The following is a 13785-nucleotide window of genomic DNA, read 5'->3' as shown; positions in this document are numbered from 1 at the left end:
AATACCAAATTCTTAACAGTGACCTAAAGACTAGAAATAAAGGTAATTAAAATCACCAAATTATCAAGTAGAAGTGAAATGAAATTTTAAAAGTCATTTCTACAGGCAGAGATTTGGTTTATAAAATTTCATGTGTTGGTATGACATTATTCCCTCTTACCTTGTGAAGCCATTTAAGTTCCAAAAATTCAACACATTCAAGATGTTCTTGAGTTGCCAAGTATTAGAAAGTCAAAAGAACCTGGGTTGGTTACATATACCAATCAATTTAAAACCTTAGTGTACATAGTGCTTTCATGTAAACATTTGTGCAAACTATGACATAATAAATTCCAACCCCAGCCATGTAAAAAGTATCCAAAGAAGTGGTTAGCTCCACAGGCACTAAAGAACTATAAAATGAAAGTTAAATCTCCCCACTTTTAAGGCAATGTATTTACAAGAAATAGAATCATAGAATGTTTCACAAAAAATAAGCTGGTATCTAAATCATGCCAAATCCATCAATAAGGAATGCAAGATCACAGTACTTGGCATTTAATTTCACTTTCAAGAAAAGCCATTATAAATTTACTCTAGGAATCCAATTGAAAATCAATCCATCCTCTGCTTCAAGTGTGCACCTGATGTGTTGTGTGAGAATAGATAGTATAAAGTTCTTCAAAGGGGTACCTGTCTACTTTGGCTCTTTCCACCATCAGCAGCAACTTCCCAATAACCTGCCAATAAAGCAATTAGCTTTCATGTCTCCACCCCTTTATACAAAACCCCTACTCTAAATGCTGATTAATTTGACATTTTGTTGAAGGTTTTAAAATTTTTGCAGTAACTACAATGATAAATTGTCTCAGAGTTGGAAGAAAATTGTAAAATTGTCTAATCCCTGGTTTAATACAATATAAAAAAGATGTCGTACTCCATGGAAGAAGTAGGGCCCTTGCAGCACTTCAAATTCAAAGGCAAAAAAGTATTCAGAGTATGTAAGGCACAAATGTATCATCAGTTTGCATCGCTTCAAAGTAGTTATGCTCCTTTCCCAAGGTCATGATGTAGCTGTGTGAGTTCAGAAAAATACGCTTATTTTAGGTGTTGCAGATAGGCATTACATTTGTGTCTCTGCATGAACTGAAGCACTATTTTGCTTTTAAATCCAAAGTGTTCCATGTTTATTGCATTTTTGGATCTCAGCTGACTTGGACTAGAAATGTATGAAAACAGAAATGTTACTGCTTATATAATATGGTCTTATTCTTTCAGTTTGCCCTGCTGCGGTCCCATGTGCTATTCTGGAGAATCTCTTCTCAAAAGTAGCTTTTGATTTGAAAGACTGTACCCCAAAAGCTTGAAATAATCTACATTACGTTTGTAATATGGATACTGTGGCATTATTTTTATTTAAACTAATAATTTACAACTGCAAAGAGAGAAAGCAATATTTGATGGAAATGAAAATGTATTAATAGTTTGCATAAGCATGTGTATGTTTGCTCATGGCACAGTATGTTCACATACATAAGGAGTATCAAAGTTTCTTATATAAAATATTTCTAATGTCCTTTTTAAAATACTTTGTTCTCAGATTAACTATCTGGTTGTTAAATAAATCCCCACTATTCTTCCTTCTCTCAGATGAAAATGTTATTTTCATTAAAACAATTTTGCCTATTTCTCAGATTTTTAAGATTGACAAACAGTTGAAGTATGCACATTTTACAGAGTCTGTTTAATGCTTTTACATTAAAAGCTGTATTTTAAGGCTGTAAAATCTTACATCAAACAAGTAAACAATGTGAATAAGACCCTACATATAAAAATTAGTAATAAGCTGAAATTGGAGTGAGAATCTAACTGCTATCCAGTATTGTATGTACAAAAGAGTTCTTAAAACTAAAGTCATTATATACATTTAAAACCTGAAGTTCGTATTTGACAAAACTTAAAACAACCAAACATAGTCTCGGAATAATCAAAAGCAGTCAAGTACACACAATCTCAACACTAACCAGGATTTTCACTCGAAAATTAATTGGGAAATCTAAACATAAGTAACATGCATTGCATTTCCACTGCAATATTTGCAATCAGGCTGTTTGGACAGACACATGATAGCTAATGGGCAAGATTTCAAATATGACAACAAAAGAGTGCATATCTGCTTAGTATGCAATTTGAAAACTTATTCTAAAAACAAAGCTATCCACTATATGTATTGTTAGCTCAATACACTGAGAGAAAAGCTATCTAATTAATAAATTCACTGTTCTAGCAAGTTTAAATTAGTTTCAGGAGTACCATTTGCTGTAACCATGCACATTAAGGAATGTGACAGTGATATTATAGGCAAATGCCGATTTACCTAGGGACATTAAGCAATTAATTTAGTTCAGGTTTTTTTTCCAATTGTATTGATAAAAACATAAAATATCGATTTTTAATTACGAATATCTATATACAGAATATCAAGTACCTACTTGGACACATTTTCCTGCCCAGAAACAGAATAAACACAGAAATCCAAACAAACTTTTGTAGAAGCCTAGAAAATATCCAGATTTTTGTTACTGTCTGGTGAGTATGCACAATAATATATCCTGAGTTTGCTCACAGACATATCACAACTGGAATGCCTTCATTTGTCTTAATATCTTTGGAATTCTTTAAATGTTAATTAAAATTAATAATTCCAATTGGAAAATAATTTTTACAATTTAATATTACACATCAAACTTTCACACTACATATATAAAAAGTTATTAAAAAAACCATTCATACTTTGATTTTTGGCAAATCCACTGCCAGCAATGGAAATCTTGAGAAGAAAACATAAAATATGTACACAGCAATAACTGTTCAACTGTAAAAAGTTACACTAAAGTAAGTTATGATTTTAAATTATTTTCATTTTGGATCTTGGATACTTGAAATTGTCCAAATAAAATTTATCCATGATGCATATCTAACTTACCTGGCTGTTTCTTCAGCTTTTGTTTTTCCCAGTTTTTAGTCCAGATTCTTTGTGCACATTCTAGCTATTTAAAAATGCATTACTGCACTGGAATTCTTAGGGCTACGACAACCACCCTATATAATAAACAAGCCATTCCAAGTATGTGAGCAACTCCCCATTTTCTGATCATATACCTAATCAGCTCTGCACAAAGGAAAGAACTTAAAACCTTAAGTATAACTTTTAAATAAAAAGATTATATGGATTCAAACATCTTAATATTTTACTTCAATCAATTTTTACTTCTGAACTACCTATTTATTTATACATATATATACACACATGCGTGTGCACACACACACGGACACGCACAATGAAATTGGAGGCTAAATCAAAGATAATAGACATTTCCACATACTAATTAGGTAAATTGATCATAATATGCTTAACAGAAGCCAATTTCACATAAAAATGTGTTAATAAGACAAACCAAGAATGGATCATAAGAATGGCCAATGTACAAAAATGATAGCAGCTGTTATAAAAAATCTTTTCAGTGAGCATTAACATATCCATACAACTCCAGTTATTAACAACTAAAAATTAATTTGAAATAGACAAGTCTATACAGTAGCTTAAGTTGCACTGGCTGAATTAAGCACATAATAAACTGACTTTTACAACAATGTAAATTAAGTCATATTGGGTAACCTTCAGAGAGATATAATATTTTATTTCTACTCTGAGCAGGATTATGTATAGAACCAGTATAATTTGATTGCTTGCATGTGCCGCTAATAAATGAGTGGATACATACTAGTATGCATATTTACTTAAATGTAATTCCACTTTCAAAGGGACTCCTGGGTAAACCGAAACAAAAATCCAGACAATACCTTATATAACTGTATATAACTGAAACACATATATATGTTAATATATATGCTTCATTTATTTTAAAAACTGTAGATGTGTCAAGGATGCTTTTTAATATTATTACACAGTTATATTAATTTAAAAAACCCAGACTGATCATGGTTTTTATCAAGTTATAATGGCAAAATATATACGGTGCATTTAATTTCATATCTCAGCAAATTTATAATCCAATTTATTATGATATTGATTAAATATTAAAAAGGATTTTCATTAATTCACAAATCAATTACAGTAAATTTGGGGAAATAGTAAACATTTAAAATGTCGATAGCTTTGAAAGGAGAAATTAGGTAGGTGCAAGTAAAAATCTGAGAAGTCTGTTTTTATCAACAAACGTATTGCTGAGCATGACTATAAATCTGTTGATTCTGGAGTACATCTGTTTATTAGGACAAACTACATTTTACTGTTTAAAGAAATTTCTGGAATTTTTTATTTTTCATGTTTTTTTAAGGAAATTCTTTTATATCTACTTTTAGTTGACATACTATGTAGCTATGTATATGCTATCAGAGCATCTGGAAATAGAACATAACAAAAAAGTAAAAAATGCCCAATTTTTTCCCCTAACATTTTGTAAATAAATATGGGTTCTGTATATTGCAACAGAAGTCTTTTGTACATTTTAATTCAAGTTAAGCCTAAATCTTCTGCAATTGAGTTTCAATCTACAAGGATCAGAAACATTAATTTTTTGGTACACCGAAAGGCATGTTCACAAACCATCTATGTAGAACTGGCTACAAACTAATAATGTGATTTCTATTCTTGTTTCATCATAAAGTTCATCAAATACAATAAATTGATGCATTTGTAAAAAATATGCATTTTGTTAGAGACATTTAACACCATTAAATATTGCTGAACACAAGACGCTCCCTGAGGTGTAAACATCAAATAACTCGAACAGATTTACACATCAGCCCCATCAAACAGTTTATTACAACACTACATCTATTATAATCAAATTGGTGCGCTTTACAGACATTATCTTGAACATTTAAACAAGAACCAACTACTATAAAAACAAGCATTTACTTGACTTTTTTCCAATTGTCTGCACATTTTAATTGTCAAATATATATAACCAGTAATAGTTGCAAAAAGCTATATGTTTTAAATCACACAGGTTCCTTCAAATAAAAACAGCTAAGCAACATAAAAAGTAAGAGAGCTACTGGTTACCATATATGCAGATTTGCTTTATTCAGATCTATTCCTGTTCAATTTATCCATGAATCCTTTACAGCTCTGTTCGATCACAAGAAGCAAACTGCCGGACAAGCCTCTTTCCACGAAGTTACATTTCTTTTCTGGCGAGGTGCTCCTCTTCCTTCAGCTGTAATGTGTTAAAATTTGTGATGTAGATTTTGCTAGATCCCACAGCAAGCAAAAATGGTGGTTTAACTATACATACACAATTTACACACATCAAATCTATTTCAGCATATAAATAAAAAAATATAAATAACAAAAATTTGTTTGAAAATCTTCCAAATCGCAGGTTGATCCTTTTAGAATCATTTTACAGGAATATATAAATTCTTAATTTTGTAAAATGTAAACATAAACAGGAATGTTTCCTCAGATCAATATTCAAAAAAGTGCACAGCCAGACCATTTTCTTACATTGTTAACCATTTTAATTAAAAAAATGAAACTATGTGAACAGCTAAATAATAAAACTGTTAAAAACAGAAATTAATCTGACAGATAAATTATAAACAGTTCCTTTCATCTATGTAGCTTTTTGTCCATGCGTAAAAGTTTAAATGGACACACAACTAGATCATATGTATATGAATTAAGAGATGTGTGGAAAAATGAAATGAACTTTTCTCACTTCTAAACACAGCTAGCACTCAAATATGACTGATTCTCAGGTGCAGTCATGTACGGTATTTATAAGCAGCAATCACATACCGTAATATCAAAGTCAACTCAATAACAAAATTACTAAAGATTTCACCAGAGTTACATAACTGTGCAGAGATCACATGGAAGACTTACTTTTGTTTCAGATACCATGAATAATTATTTAATTTATACTAAGATGTGATACAAACAATACCCCCCTCCCATTTTAATAAAACCAAGAGCTAATATGTTCTTTCTTTTCTTCAGGCTGTATCAGGAACTATTTTTAAAAGTTTGCTCTGTTTTAACAAAATAATGTACCCTAACACATGAATTCCAGAAACAAAACACTCAAAATTTATACTCCATATCTTTAGATTCTAGCTAGTTATCTTTTTAAAAGTACCACACTTTTTAATAACATTATTGTTGAATATTCTATATCAAATCTACAGTAAATATACAAACACTGCTTGATAACTATTATAACTGATATTAAAAATGATAAAAAATACAGGTATACATCACACGTTTGTTCATTCCTGTGCCCAATGCTAGCAGTATGCAAGCTATACCATTTTTAATAGTGTTTACTTTTAAATATGTTTCCAGACTTAAAACAAATTTTAAATCTTACTGTAAACAAACTCACGCTGAATCCAGTGGAACATGATTCCAAAAAAGAATGTTAGGATATAGCATAAAACATCAAAGCAATAATTTAAAAAATTTTTTTTAGAAAATTTAAACTATTTGGAAAAGTACATATTGGTATATTGTGTGTGCAGATATCTAGATAAAGAATTTCAGAACACAGCAATATGCAGCTGCCATAAGGTCTCTCTTACTGCTGATACAGTTCAAGTTAGAAAAACTAATTTAATTAATAAAAATGTCAGATGCCCTTTCCTGGTGATTCCTTTTCTGCCACAATGGGTTTTAAGCAGGTGAGAATTTAATTAGTTTTCACTTTGAGTATTAAGCATTTGGATTTTTTCCCGTTGTACCTTAAAATCTTTTTAAAATTGATTTTATTAACAAGATGAATCAAAATGTGCATAAATTGTGTAACTTTATTATGCACAGATGGAATCTCAGTTTCAGAGGAACAAAATAACAGCTGCAAGATTATTAGAATTTTCCATTGTGAATACAGTGTCTATTAAGTACCTAAAGAAATAATAAACATGAAGGAACATAGCAATAACTATAATGAACTACTTCTAAAACACTATCTTGTTGGTGAACACATTTTTAAGATTATCAGCGACAAATTTATGAACAGACTCCAAACTTCTCAGGTATTGACACAGATTCTATTCTAAACTATTTCAACATGAATAAATTAATGAATTTAGACTTATTTCCATTGGTAGGTAATATTTTTTTAAAAACCTATACTAGCATGTTGTGGATTGGGATTACTATAACACAAAATCAGATTTAAACTCTGGTTCATATTTAAATTTGATTTAAATTTTTATAGGAGCATTGCTATTTAGAGATATTTTTCAATATTTATATTAAAATATTTATATTAAAATTCTTACAATGGTAGTAGAGTTTTGATATTACCAATATTCTTCCATAAAAATAAATTGTTATCTCTTTGTTCTACTAAATACATAATATTTTCTGTAACTGTTTTTATTGGCCAATTATTTCAGTAGAGATGTCTGCTGCAATATGTAATTGCAAGTCAAAAACCCAATAGCTTTCGCAATTATTCAAAGGTTTCACTGTGGCTTCACTAAATAGCAATTCAGTCCTTTTGAATAGTTCCCATATGTTAATAAAAATGTAAAGATAAGGCAGGTTTAGGAACTGTGAAAGCAATTAGGCAACTTCTCATCCTCTCAATCACTTCCTACTTTCATTCTTTAGAACAATTTATTTTCCAGTCTAATAATCTTTTATAATACCAAACCAGGTAAATTACTTCCTTTTGATTTTTAAAAGAGCAGGAGAATTTATGGACATTGAGAAGAACAGATGCAGTGTCACACAACACAGTCCCCAAAACCTGACCTTATTTTTTACAACTGTAAGCCCATGACATTTTAGTTTTTGGTAATTCCTTATATTCAAAGCCTGGCACCCCCCCAAAAAAATTGTTCACTGAGATTAACACCCATATTGTAACATAAACACTTATTTTTCAGCATACCTCACACCATAGTTGCAAATCAATATTCTATGAAGTCTTAGGCTTGTTGTATTTTAATGGATTTAAGTATGTTAAAATGTATACTTGTATACATTTCCTTGCAAATAAAATACTTTGGCTTTTCTCCTCCAAGGAGACTCTTAACGTTAGCATTTCAGCTTTTAGGAAGGGAAATGTATTCCAACAAAAGTCCAATTATGTATGTGTGTTTTTTCTGTTATATTTCTAAATACTATTAAATATTATATAGTTGTATATACAAAATGAAACTTTGGTGTTATGTCTTACTTTGCTTTTACTCGAGTTAAAAATACGGTAATGTTTACTAATTTTGTCTAGAATTTGTTTATACTGCTGAATTACAAGAGCTCAAATTGGGTGACTCAATTGTGACTTAAGTTAAATTCTATGCATCAACATGGGATTCCTTTGGTATGGCCATTTCTCCCTTCATGCAAGGGATGATGCCAGGAAGCCACAATTTTTTATCTTCAATCCAAGCTAGTTTCCAAGCTGGACTTGCATTAGTGGAAAGCAGCTTCCTCCTCATTTATGTGTCAGAACACAAAAGCAAAAGAGATACCATATTGATGGTTAGTTATGTGTGGCTAGAATCTGATTACCTAATGCAATCAGTCTCAATTTCTCATAATTTCAATTGATAAATTCTACTGAGTGTACAAATATAATTTTAAAATTTTACATATTTCTATATATTTTCACATTGCGATATAAGAGAAACTAATGAAGCTAAAACTGCAGCAAATAAAATAGAAAAATACTGTTCAATTCCTTTAAAAATTCTCAAACCACAGTAAGCAAGAAAGGCACTCCAATATATTTGTTGAGAAATGAAATCTTTGTCACTTCCAAAATCAAATTAGTTCACATAAGAAAAGCAGTTCAAACCAAATTTTATTATGAATCTATTAGAAAAGGGTGATTGTGTTCACAAACACAATTATGAAAAAAATGAAGGAACTGGACTAGCACAAATATAACAGCAAAATTACTAACATGTACAAAATTGTTATTCATTTTGCCAATATAGGTGTTCACAAAATAATTCTTACTAAAACTGATAGATTAATTATATTTATAATTATTCATATTTTTTCAACCACTAGTAGTAACGAGTACCAGTAAAATAAATATTATAGCAAAAAAGACATAAAACATACAATCACCTGGAATAAGAATTTCAGACACAAATATTAAGTCTTTTAGGTTTAAAAGAAATGCTTTCTCGCAAAGATTTTAAATAAAAATTTGGATTATAAAAGGGAGACATAGTTGTTGCCAACCATCTAATCCAACTAGCTGCCATCCCTATACATTTCACTGATTTCAGAACAAATTAGCATTGCCTCTTAAGACAGCAGTAACAGTATTGACTAATCTACTCATAGCATCTACTTATTTAAATGAATATAGGTATTTAATACATCTGCCCAATCCATTTAATATTACAATTTACCAGGGTCATGAACAGGATGTAACCAACTTAAGTTCTAAATATAGGCTCAGTCATCTGATATGCATCTAGTACATAATTATTCTGATCTTGTATCTTTATTTATATAGTTTATATAAAATAGATAAGAGATGAAGTAGTACAACTGTTATGCTTGGACACAAGTGTTTATTCTATTCTGGTAGATTCCATTTTATTATGTGCAATGCCTATACATAAAATGCTGAGAAAATGGAGGAATTTTGTTTCCACTTTTTATTAGGTATTGCAGCCTACCCAATCTGGTGCAGCCTACATATGTTAGATTATAATTTCCATCATCCTCAGACAGTATAACCATTTCCTGTGCTGACTGGAAAATGTAAACAGTAATCCAACATATATGGAAGCCACTAGATGGTGAGAGCTACACTGAATATGCAAATACAAATATTCTTCCCAAGAATAAAATGTTAAGATTTTTTTTCTACACAAAAAGACAGATTAAGAACACGCTTTGTAAAAAAAAACCAAAAGGCCACATTTTAAATTTTACACAAATCTGACCAAGAATTATGTGCATTCAAACTACTTTTAAACTATAATGATGTTATGCTTATAGTGGTCTGAGACCACAGATAAATTGTCAAATGAAGCTCAAATTTATCAATGCTAGATTGATTCATCCTCTTTTTAATTTAGTACTGTATCAAAGTTGCGAGAACAAATCACTGTAAGCAAGTAAAAACAACAAATTGATAACTTTCAAAATCTGTTGTTAAAAATCTTGTTTGTAATGTATATGATATGCATCAGAGCTTAAGAATTTTTAATTTCCTGCATTTTTAAATGCTTATCTATGACAAAGCATAAAATTAGTAAGCTCATCACAAGATAATCTACAATTTTCATGCCTGAAGCAATTTTAGAAATGGTAACTATTATTTCTATACAGTAATGTTGCTTTCAGCTTTTAATCTATGTATATCATCCAATACAAATATGATCTGTTGCTATTTGCACACAAATTTTTGGGTTTTTCGGCAAGTACAAGAAAATAAGATACACATCTGAAATATTTACAATTTTCTTGTACTTTTATAATGACAATTTACAAAAGACATAACAAAAATTACAGAAATTTATGAAAACGTCCCAAATAATCCAGTAGCCAGAAGAACATGTCAAGGTACATTAAAAAAAAACATCATTAAACACATTGAAACCATGTGAAAATCCATTTTGGGATCATTCAATGTACCATTCATTAACCCCCAAACAAGATTGGAAAGTTACATCTGATTTCAGAGGAACTACATAAATACAAGTAATACCTATGGCTGTAGTAAATATGGGTGATTATCATTTTAGGTTCATAGGAATAGAAAACAAATTTCAGCACTTTCAGAAACTCCTGTTCAAAGGTGAGCAGTAGAGTTCTTGCAGTGTATGACTACATATTATATGTATGGTTTCATCTTACTCATAAAAACTGAGTAGGAAAAATAAGGCTGAGAATACTATATAAACTTCAAAAGACCACACAGTAATGCATTTTTGTGAACTCATTAAGAACTTGTGCAAAGCAAACCTGATTTCCTCAGGGTCTGAGGATGATACCTTGCACAGTGTCTTTCCACCTATTAGAAATATTTTTTTCTCTTCTGGGATGAAAAAGATATTTGACACAATCTAATATGACTAACATATTTATATTTGGAAAATACCGAAAATATACTTTGTGTGTGTGTTCAATATCCTTCATTACACTGATAGAAAATTGTGTCACTATGTTACAGGTACATCTAGTTATATTACTAATTACCAGAGGACACATCCAGAACATTAGATTATGTGCTGCTGACATGTACAGCATCTGGTTTAATTAAAACCAAAGTTGTAGATGAAAATTGGGATTTTAAATTGTATCATTTATCCTTCAATATTCTCTTTGGATAATATATATTTTTAGATGGCCAACATGTCAATGTAGATGGGAAGTATTATTAGTTAACACAAATACTGCATAATTTAAAGTCTGAGATGAAACTTTGGCTGGTGGTTCTATAATCAACACAGAACTTTATATATAAAAAATCTGGTACCCTCATATAACATAGATAGTATAATTACATCAGATTCAGAACTGTGTCCAAAACATTGCATCTTTTAAAAATAAAAATGGGTTTTATTTCAGAGAAACCAAAGATAACCGAGTTCTATGACTAATACACATAACTCTGTATTTATCCTTGAGGCAGACATCTCATTCTATCTCATAATAGCAAGTGCTACTTATTTTCATAATTGACAAAATGTAGCTACTTTCATGTAAGTTTCCCATTATCTTTTAAAAACCTAAATTCAAGTCTTCATTCAAACTCCTCCTAAGAATTATAAAGTGAAAACTTAAACGTATTTTATGGTTAGATTGCAAATTAGTAAAGGTAAAAGTTCCCCCACACATGCTTGCTAGTCGTTTGCAACTCTAGGGGCCGGTGCTCATCTCCGTTTCAAAGCCGAAGAGTCAGCGCTTGTCCGAGGACGTCTCCGTGGTCATGTGGCCGGCATGACTAGACGCCAAAGGCACACGGAACGCTGTTACCTTCCCACCGTAGTGGTCCCTATTTTTCTACTTGCATTTTTACATGCTTTCAAACTGCTAGGTTGGCAGAAGCTGGGACGAGTAACAGGCGCTCACTCTGCTATGCGGCACTTGGGATTCGACACGCCAAACTGCCGACCATCTGATTGACAAGCTCAGTGTCCTAACCCACTGAGCCACCGCGTCCCTAGATTGCAAATTATATAGTAGTATATTTCATATTTTAGGAATTTATTTTTAACTATAAATTACATACTATTATTTCAAATTATGAAATATAGAAGATTATTGTAACCATTAGGGCATATTGTCTGATTAATATTTGAATTCATAGAATTGAACTTACTGTACTGAAATTAGGTAACTGAAAATTTTTGTGAACTGGAACAGAAGCTTCATGTACAAAATGAAATTTCAAGGATATAAAACCAAATGATCATTTCAAACAAAATTTCTCCAGTTTGAATTATATGTGCAAGGATCATTCTATAGTCTATTCAATATGTTTTAAGAAACTGTAACAACAAAGGCCAAATTATTACATTTACATGTTTTAGTTTCCTATTATTTGACACTGGCCAGAAGCCAATGGGAGTTTTACCTCATTCCACTTATCACCAATAAGTGTCTTAAATGGGATGGGGATAGTTGAGCAAGAAAAAAAAGTTCAAAACCACATTGGGCATATGTAAAATAACAGACAGAATTTTCTAGGCTTTTAACATCAAGTATATAAATGGAATTAAAATAAAAATAAATAAAAAAATAAAGTCTTTCATACAATACTGCTAGGGTATATTTAATGTTCTTTAATTGATATATCAACTTAATTATATTTATTAAGGAATATATATTTCAGACTTAATTCAAGGTTATTACCCTTTCAGGCACTATTTAAATTAGCAGGATGTTCACATGGACAGATTAGTAGGATATTAGCTGGATATTAATTTTAATTTAATTTAATTTATTAATATTTCTATACCGCCCTTCTCCCGAAGGACTCAGGGCGGTGTACAGGGTAAGAATAAAACACAGAAATTACAAAAAAATAAAAAGTAATTAAATACATGCCCAATTAAAAAATACAGTTAATACATACTAAAAAACCCAATAAAAATAATAAAAAGCCCACCAATCACCCCTCAGGCCAGGCCGGCTTGCTCGAACAAGTATGTTTTTAGATCGCGGCGAAAGGAGCGAAAATCGGGCGCCGTCCGGAGCTCAACCGGCAACTGGTTCCATAGCTCCGGGGCGCCCACAGAGAAGGATCTCCCCCTGGGGGCCACCAGTCGACATTCTCTGACCGGTGGCACCCTGAGGAGGCCCTCTCTGTGGGAACGCACAGGGCGGAGGGAAGTAGACGCCGGCAGCAGGTGTTCCCTAAGGTACTCCGGACCCCTGCCATGTAGGGCTTTAAACACCATTACTAGTACCTTGAATCTCACCCGGAAGACAACTGGTAACCAATGCAGCTCACGGAGCAGAGGTGTGACATGGGAGTATCGGGAGACTCCCAACACAACTCTCGCGGCTGCATTCTGTACCAGTTGGAGCCTCCGGGTTGTCCTCAAGGGAAGCCCCATGTGACTACTAATTGTATTATTAAGCTCCTGAAACCTTCTGCCTCAAAAAAAGTATTTACCTTTATTAAGAGGTATTCCTTTCACTTTGACGCAAACAGAAATCATGTGGCCTTCCAGATGCTCACAGAATACAATTCCCACAATACATCTCCTGACAGATCCTTGTAATATATCATTCCCTCTAGAATTTGGGGATAGGTTTCTCTAAGATGAGAAGAGGATTTTCTTTTC

General features: G+C 31.6%; 1 protein-coding gene across 5 annotated transcripts in view; it reads right to left on the bottom strand.

Annotated features, from left to right (window-relative positions):
* Nucleotides 1-4809: 4809 nt before the first annotated feature.
* The window catches only part of CPSF6 (cleavage and polyadenylation specific factor 6), a gene marked incomplete at its 3' end in the record, with an annotated part of 32896 nt that continues 23920 nt past the window's right edge, over nucleotides 4810-13785 (bottom strand). For 4 of the 5 annotated variants that reach the window (XM_083365583.1, XM_083365587.1, XM_083365588.1 and 1 more), the window contains one exon: nucleotides 4810-5225. Of the gene's footprint in view, nucleotides 12156-13785 lie in introns of all 5 variants that reach the window. The other variant, XM_083365584.1, reaches the window with a different exon arrangement.

This window comes from Vipera ursinii, assembly GCF_947247035.1.
Source record: "Vipera ursinii genome assembly, chromosome: 6".
NCBI lineage: Eukaryota > Metazoa > Chordata > Lepidosauria > Squamata > Viperidae > Vipera > Vipera ursinii.
This window is presented reverse-complemented; position numbering and strand designations above follow the sequence as displayed.